At 35.7% G+C, this 9,234-nt stretch overlaps 1 protein-coding gene across 5 annotated transcripts in view; it reads left to right on the forward strand.

The window, feature by feature from the left end:
* Window positions 1-9,234, forward strand: part of LOC107743942 (serine/threonine-protein phosphatase 2B catalytic subunit alpha isoform) — a 275,392-nt gene that overhangs the window by 62,902 nt on the left and 203,256 nt on the right. The window lies entirely within an intron of this gene.

Below are 9,234 nucleotides of genomic sequence, written 5' to 3' on the forward strand. Positions count from 1 at the left end.
GTCAACGTTGTGGATCGAGTGGCCCATGGTGGCGGTGGGGTTATGGTATAGGCAGGCGTATGTTATGGACAACGAATACAGGTGCATTTTATTGATGGCATTTTGAATGCACAGAGATACCGTGACGATTCCCTGAGGCCCATTGTTGTGCCATTCATCGACCATCACCTCATGTTGCAGCATGATAATGCATGGCCCCATGTTGCATATGCAAAATGTGAAACTGCAATCTTATTCGCAGTCTAGCATTTTATAGGCTAATTATTAGTACAATAATATTTAACATAACCTTATTTGTATTTTTATTACCGTATTGGCCCGAATATAAGACGACCCTGATTATAAGACGACCCCCCTTTTTCCATATGTACCTTTTGGAAAAAGGCTTTTTAAAAACCAAATCTTGTTTTTTTTCTCAGTAAAACACATTTTGTCTTCAGTTATTTTCATATTGCATATTTTTCCTATTTTAATTTTTGTTTTGAAAGTATGGTAAAAACTGGTAAAATGTACCAACAATCACATTTTTAAAATATACACTTTTTGATATACCATAAAAAAAATAAAAATAAAAAAAAAATAAAAAAAACGGTAGCCCATCTGAATTAGGACATTTAGGCTATCCATCTAATAGTAGCCTACCAAAATCTTATTAACAGTAGAAGTTAAATCTTACTGTAGTCTTCAAATCTGGGTACTGTCTTACGTTTTAAAATCACAAAGGGAGTTTGGTGCCATCAGGCTAACGTGACAGTCACGACTCATGCAGCTGTAAGGTTTTCTGCTTCTTTTGTTTTTACTCGCGATCTTTACAACACACATTACATTACATATTTCATGGCACACTCGTTTTATGCGTATTTGGCGCCACCTATTGTTGTGGGTGTATTATTGACATGTCAAAGTCTAGACCCTGAATATAAGACGACCACGTTTTTTCAGATGTATTTCCAAGAAAAAAACATTGTCTTATATTCGGGACAATACGGTATTTAATGAATAAGCGATTTATTAAAACAAGTTTATTACTGCGACATCCATTTAATCTTGATCAAGAACACTAATGATCAACAAATTGGAGCGGCATTGCCCGTTACATCATTTTAAAATGTCTAATAACCTTCAATTTATAGGTTATAAATGAATCTGTCTGATGTAGACTTGTGAAGATTTATTTTAATGCGGATACCATACTGCAGCGTTAACCTAAAATAAATGTTTATTTTAAAACATATATAAAGTTTGTTAGGGAGGCGCCTGCGTGATCACTTGATATTTTTCCTGATAATGAAATAACTTAAAATTGGGGTACCTCACATACATGAGAAATATATATATACAAAAAGCTTAAAATGTCTACTTTTAAACGAACCAATTCAAAACAAAAGCAAATACTCCCTGATTATGTAATCTGTATGAAGATTGCATTTCCCTCTAAAGGCGCGTCCAGTACTGTGGAGATGAGAGTCAGCACTGTGAATTTCATCTTGCAGCCGAAAAGAAAACATTAGTTTATTAATAAATAATTAAAATGTCTCCTTTTTTCATAATTATTAGGCTACTTCTGCCTGTGCTTTGTGGCAAACTTAATGCGTGTGCTTGAGCGCGGAATAGGCTAGCCTATGTTAAGGCTCATTATGAATTAGTAGACTATGTTAATTTAATATAAACGTGTGATTAGTTGAATAATGACTTAAATGAACGACTACTAGTGACTAGAAAAATCTTAAGTGGGGGGCAGCCCTATTAAATACCCTCTAGACATCTCTGATAAAGTTTGTAAAGCATTTTATAAGCGTTTGCATAAATTCTGCTTTCAGAACGTCCGTAAAAGAGAGATGTCACATCCTTAACATTGATTTTTCCCTCTAAAACACAAAAACGAAAATTGAAATAAAATTAATATTTTATGTTTTGTGAATGGTCAACCCTTCTCCATTGTGCAGATATTGTTGCTTCTGGTTTGTGCATTGTAAATCACAGAAAGTCTATACATATGTTGTCTCCCAAAAACTGGTGTCTTTTTTGCCACGTCCGTAATGCATGTGTATTTCCCAAATCTAAAATATAAAACATGTTCATAGATGGATACTTTGATGTCTTGATTCTATTTTCAGGGATTTAGAAAAATATAAAGAGATGGTTCAATATATTGGTAATGAATACATTCTGTGAGAATTTATATTTCAGGTCTTGACTGCGAATGTCATTATGCGAATGTCATTATGTAATGCTGGAATTGCCCAATAATGAAACTAAAAATGATTAGGCCTACATGAAGTCTAGGGACAGTTTCTTATTACTGCAATATATTTTTACATTTGTATTACCGAAGCGTTGTCATATACAATTAAAACAGTGCACAGTTGAAAATAGTACGAAGCAGCATATAAATTAAGAACAAAAGTGTTTGTCTTTCGGCCAGTTTCTCTGCCTCTCTTGCAGAGGTGCCGCTTCTCTCCTGAGAAAAAAAAAACAAAAGAAGCAAGACTGCATATTATATTGTATATAATACTCTGTATGCCGTTGCAAAAATTGCAAAAGCCAAAGCAAACGAGGCATTTATCCTAAAACAGACACTTTGCCTAAACCTGCTCTGCAAGTTTGAAACGCTCATCAGACACTCTCCATATGAACGAGCAAGCGATTCACACCTTTATTTCAACCCACACAATGAAGCTATACAGAACTTTCCCCAAACCCCAACCTCCTCCAGCTGGATTGAATTCAGTCACACTACTGGTTGCTCAGTGTAAAATGGACATGCTTCATATGAATTGGACTGCCAGTGAGCACGCTGGTTTTTTGATGCTGCTTTTGATGAATAGCCTACAGCAAAACTGACTTATAGTACTGATGATAATAATAGCACCGTTTATTTTTCAGCCTCACATAAAAATTAATAATGGAACAAAACACATTTTTGCTGTAATAATAACTACGACTTTTTTAAAGTCGTTTCCTATGAACCAAAGCTCGATCATACATTATTAACATCTTACTGTCATTATTAGCCCTTCATGGATTCAGTCTTACATGTATTCTGTAGCTTATTGTGTAAACCATCAGTTTCGGACACGGCAAAGCTAAACTGCACCTGATTTTAGAGCCTTGCATTTCAGCCTGAGCTCAACGTGTCTCTCTGTTCATGGTGACAGAGACGGCAAAAAGTGCATCCTGTTTGTTATCTCTATTTTACAAAAGCACAACGTTTTGTTGATAGTGTGAGTGCACACAAAAATAAGGGTAGACCATTTACAGTTCCGAATGAAGTATTAGTCTTATCTGTATGAGCAAAAATGATGGCTTACTTCAAGTTGTTTCCACTGAAGAACAAAATGCAAGTGATCCCACTGGCGCTTCCATGCATTAAGCGTGCTTCAGCTTCCACTCTCCGCACAAATGCTTAGATGCACCTAACAGCGCACTTTTATCTAGGTTAAATGTTTAATCTAACATTGTAATATGCTTCAAGTGTTTTATATCTATAGATTTTATTTTAAGCAAGTCCTGATGATTTGAGAAGTCTAAATTGATCAAACGTGATCAACTCGCTATCCGCTTGGTCGTCACTTAAAAAAACAACAACTTGAATTTAACAAACAAAAAATGTTCCAAACATTTTTCTAAATTAATTAATAGTGAAACTATAAGAAATATAACTTTGCAATTAAAAACAAAACTGAACTATGCAACAGCAGCTGTGAAATTAGGAAGCGAGAGAGAGAAAAAAGACACGGGCTCCAGTCGGACTCGGGCCGAGGATATGGTAAGCTGTCGGCCAAGGGCCGGCTATAGGGCCTAGATTTAAGGCCCGTGCAGGGCTCTGCCTGATTCCTGCGTTTGGAAATGGATGTTGTGAATCAGGGGTTGTTTTCTAATTAAAATACAAAATTGTTAAGTTGTATTGTTGTATTAAATTGCAAAAAATGGTTTCATTATTATTTAAACATGTTTTAATTCATATAAAGGAGCAATAAAAAGTGGTCGATTTCTTAATTCATGGACATAATTTTCAGCATGTCATGGGCTCTGTATACGGGAATAAATGTGTTAAAAAAAAAGGTCAAATAATGAATAAGTATATGTGTGACCTGCTGAAATACACCAGCGAATTATTAAATGTAAGTTTCAAGCCTTTCATTTGTGACATTAATGTGAATATAGTGCCAAAATAGTGTTAGAACTAGGCCTAGCCTATAACACTCAACAATAAGCCACCTTTTCAATCGTTTTATTTTTTTATGGCATAATGCACACCTCCTTAAATGTAATCTAAACATTCCAAGTTAATATCCTACTTTTTGAAGGATTTCTAGGTGTTTTTCATGTTGCAGTTTTAGCCTATTAATCTTGATTTCACACAACTTATTTTGTTCAAGGTTTGAATTTATTTATTTTTATGGTGTGAGTCAGAGTAAATTGCGACGCGAATAGAGTCTCATGAACGTGTAGCCTTGTACAGAGGACCAACGGCCAAGGTCAGGATTTTTCGTTCAAATGAAAACCCCTTAATACAACATAAGGAAATTGTGTAATTATAATGGTTTTCATAATGACTGTTTAATAATCATAACATGCAGTAAGAGCCTTTGTGTAAATTTTATTTATTTTAAAAAAATGTTTTTATGTGTTAGGCTGCAGCCTAAGACGTTTTGAAATTAACCCTCACTGTAAAGTTTCAAATGATTTTTAAATATGTTATAATGTTATATTATAATGTTGTTTTATTTCGTTATTTGATCTCAGTTTACAAAACAAAATATCATAATTTCAGTCAGTCTGCAAACTTTCCCTTTGCGCCACCTGGCGGTAGTTTCGTGAACAACTTTAACACGCGACTGACTTGCAGTTAACGCCGTGGCCCTGCGGTGGCGGTAATAGGCATTTTGGTTGTCCACCTACTGTAGGTACAACATCCGAAACCCAACAGGAAGTCAGTCATTTTGAATTTCCTCTACAATTTTTTTTATTTTTGCAGTTTTTGCCATTTTCAGGCCTCTTACTTTAACGAATTCCTCCTACTGTTTTAATCGGATCATCTTCACATTTAGTGAGTGAGTGTAATCATAAGGCCTTTGCGAAGATAAATTGTGAAGATCTAGAGTTTTTGTCAAAGTTTTGTCCCTGGAAGTCTGAAAAATGTAGATGTTTCGCCATGAAACATGTTAAAAAAGGTTATAAAAAATGTCAATAATTATCGATAACGAACGATATGAAACATTATATCGTTGATACATTTTTTCGATATATCGCCCAGCCCTAATAGCAACACTAATTTGCTAAAGCATGCTATTAATGTCATGAAACAAGAAGTTGTTGAAACTCAGCCATACAATATCCAATCTGCCTCAAACTTCACATGTTTGATAAGAGGCCTGGCCTGAACACATCTTAAGGCCAATATTCAGTTTTAGACATAGTTCCACCTTTTGGCAACAGGGTATGTCATGCTTTACACTAACTCAAACATATTATATTCAATCGGCACCAAACTTCACGTTTGATAAAAGTCCTGGCATGAAGACATCTACATGCCAATATTCACTAATAGTCATAACGCCACCAGCTGGCAGCAGGAAGTTTGGCACATAAAAATGACTTTGACATATTCCTCCTATATTTACCACTTTAAATTCATATTGCCCAACGTTCGCTGTTTTCCTAAGGCCACCGGGTGGAGGTGCGAGGGTCCTTTCAACGCTGCTTGCAGCTTTAATTATTATTATTATTATTATTATTATTATTATTATCCAAAATGAATAGCATTTTTGAGGGCCTAAACATCCTCGAAAAGTCATGAAACTTTGCACACACGCCAGAAGTAGCGAAAATTTACGTCAACAAGGTATGCAACATTATCTATTAAGGTATATACTGAATATATGAATGCAGGGGTGAATGCTCAGCATTACCCATTGATGTTTGGTCTTCACATTTTCATCCAGTTCATCTGGACTTAGTTTGGAATGTGAATAATGCATAGGAAAAACCTTAAAGACATTGTTCTAAACGTGGACATTAAGCTATGCGAATAGATCTCATGTCAGAAAGGCCATACTATGGCCACCTCTGACAGCATCAGCCAATCAAAACGCTGGATCTAATAGGCGCCAACTTGCAAATCCCACCTTCTCAAGGAAAGATTAAAAGATTATCTTCAAGACAAAAAGGTGTGCTAAGATGTTGTTGCTAAGTTAAGTTTCTAAGTGGTGTGTTCAACCTTTTGCTAAATTTCGTTGTGCTAAGCTGCTAAGCTAAGTTGTTCTAAGGAGAAACAAGGAAGTTCTGCAAGAAGCAAGTTTGCTGAGTTTGGAAACTGCCACAGCAACAACGACCACAAGCTTAGTGCCCCCCATCTTCTCCAGTGACTTCAGAATCTTCTCTTCAGTGATCCTCTGCTTGCAAGTTCCAAGCTGCCAGGATCTTCTCTAACAACTTCAGAATCTTCTCTTCAGCGATCCTCCATTTGCGAGTTCCAAACTGCCAGGATCTTCTACAATAACTTTAGAACGTCAATGTCAGCGATCCTCCCTCCTGCGCGTTCCAGGTAGCCCGAATCTTCTGTAAAGACTTCAGAACCTTGAACTTCAAGACTCCTGCTTGCATGTCCTCTGTTTGGTCTAAGGATCTTCTCGGGGCTCAGGGGTTCATCGTTCACAAGTGCTTTGTGTTCAAGACTGAAATGGATCCAACCCAATCCTTCCCACTGCAACATGGCCCAGGCCAACAAGTGGAAGACGTTGCCGCCCAGACACGGAACGTAAATATCACCCTTTTCAAACCTCTTTCCAGAGACCGTTGGCATTAGTGTTTTTTTCTCAGTTTATGATTATCTAATTTGCATTATATTCTATTAGAGATGCACCTATTGCAATTTTCTTGGCCGATTCCAATTTCCGATTTTTTTGTAAGTGTGACCTGCCGATACCGGTTTTTGTCGATTACGATTTTCTTTCTAAAAACTATAATTGACAAGCATATACAAACAAAAATCTATACTTTTTTAAATGCAAAAAAAAAAATACATATATATATATATATATATACGTTACTGATTTATGGAGCAGTAACATTATTAAACTATTAATTTAGATTTCATCTAAATTAATTTATAGAAATCAAAATATGCACTACCACTCAAAAGTTAAGACAGTATTACAGTTACAGTTAAGACAGTACTACCAGATGTTCTCTCACTTAAACAACTCTCAAAATAAAGTGCTCTGTGAGTAGAAAAGAGGTAGAAATAATTAACTGAAAATAAGTTGCTGTATATAACAAAACAGATGTCATTTCCCACTGTGTTTCGTAAATTGTCATTTTTTTTCACTAACCTTATTAAATGTGTCATCTTTCACATCAAATTCTTACATTGTTTCAATTAATTCAGTTAGAATAATAAGAAACTGTAGAGCTGTCAACAAACTCCATCTTTCCACTGCTGGAAACACAGAAGCTGCATCTAAAATGACATTAGATGTATTTACACAGACTGTTTGATGAAGCTGAGGTGCCACAAATACATTTACACTGCAAAATTTGGAATGCATAAAGAATTTTATAAGATTGATGTTTTAAATATTTTGTAAACATACAGTGGGGGAAATATTTATTTGATCCCCTGCTGATTTTGGACGTTTATTTTAACGTATAGAGACAGAATACCAACCACAAAATCCAGAAAAAAACACATTATATAAAGGTTAGAAATTGATTTGCATTTCAGTGAGTGGAATAAGTATTTGATCCCCTACCAAACAGAATTCTGGCTCCCACAGATTGGTTGTGTGCCCATGTGGAACACAGATTAGGCCTGCCACGTTAAGAAGTTACTCCTAATGTCAGCTCGTTAGGTGTATAAGACACCTCTCCACACAATCTGTATCTTCCATTCCAACCTCTCCCACCACCATGGGCAAGACCAAAGAGCTGTCAAAGGATGTCAGAGACAAGATTGTAGATCTGCACAAGGCTTGAATGGTCTACAAGACCATCATCAAGAAACTTGAAAATGACAGACCCTTCATTTCTTTGTAAGTGGGCAAACTTACAAAATCAGCACAGGATCAAATAATTATTTCCCCCACTGTACAAATAAGAAATGTTGGGAAAAATGCAATGATTGTTTTAAATATGAAACCAAACCAGTAGGTGGCAGCAAATGACTGTTTGTTTGAATGAGTGAGTTATTTAGTCAACAGATTCAACAGATTCGTTCAAATGGCTGATTCATTCAGAAACAAGGCAAGTGACTACTGTCTTTATGAATGGGTTACTGAATCATTGACTCACTTGATTCATTCAAAAAAGTGGATTCATTCAGTAACGAAACACCACGGTGTTGCTCGGAGACACAAAACAGTTCTGCTGTGGCTTTGATTTGAACTATTTTCATCAGCGAAATTGAGCAAAAACAGTCAATATTGTGTCTAAAATGTAAGTCACTTAATTTTAACTTCTTGTTTATTGAACTACTATTATATAAAATCACATTGCAATCGTGTTGAAACATTTTGGTCGTGCAATGTTGTGTACCTAAATCATATAATATAAATAATTTTTTTTACTACCACAGTAATTGCTGTTGCGTTCATTTGTTTTGATTTCTGCACGGATTTCTGAAGTCTCTCTCACACACTCACTCAGGCTGAGCAAGCCTCATCTGGCATGACATAAATACATTATCAGTCGCTGTAAGTGTGGTGTCAAAAAAGACCGCCTTGGAATCGGCAGACTGACCAGCCGGTTATGTGGAAAATCGTCTAATTCTGGTCCCTGGCCGGTCGATCGGTGCATCTCTAGATTCTATATAACTGATGACAAATGACAAATAATCTCTCGATTTATTTGTTGAATCTAGAAAAAGGTTTACCTTATTACTTCCCGGAAACTTCAGTTTATCTTTCCATAAGATAACGTCCATAGAAACATCCAACTCAGTCACTTGCATTTATCAATCTTTTGCACTTTATCCATTTATTGTATCCATTTAGTAGTTGTTAGCTACTCTTGTCTATCCCTTTGTTAAAAAAATAACTTTTTATTACCTTGTGTTGATAATACAGTAAAAAGTCTATACAAGTTAACGATATCTCACAAATCCTTCAGATTGGTCAGACTACAACTTCCTATAATTTATTTTTATTCGTATTTATTCAACAATCTTCCATGATTGTTCTTTACTGTCAAGGTGAAATTCCTGGCTGGTGCCCCGGAAAATAGTGTGACCTC

This window comes from Sinocyclocheilus rhinocerous, unplaced genomic scaffold, assembly GCF_001515625.1.
Source record: "Sinocyclocheilus rhinocerous isolate Xijiao unplaced genomic scaffold, SAMN03320098_v1.1 scaffold1549, whole genome shotgun sequence".
NCBI classification, from domain to species: domain Eukaryota; kingdom Metazoa; phylum Chordata; class Actinopteri; order Cypriniformes; family Cyprinidae; genus Sinocyclocheilus; species Sinocyclocheilus rhinocerous.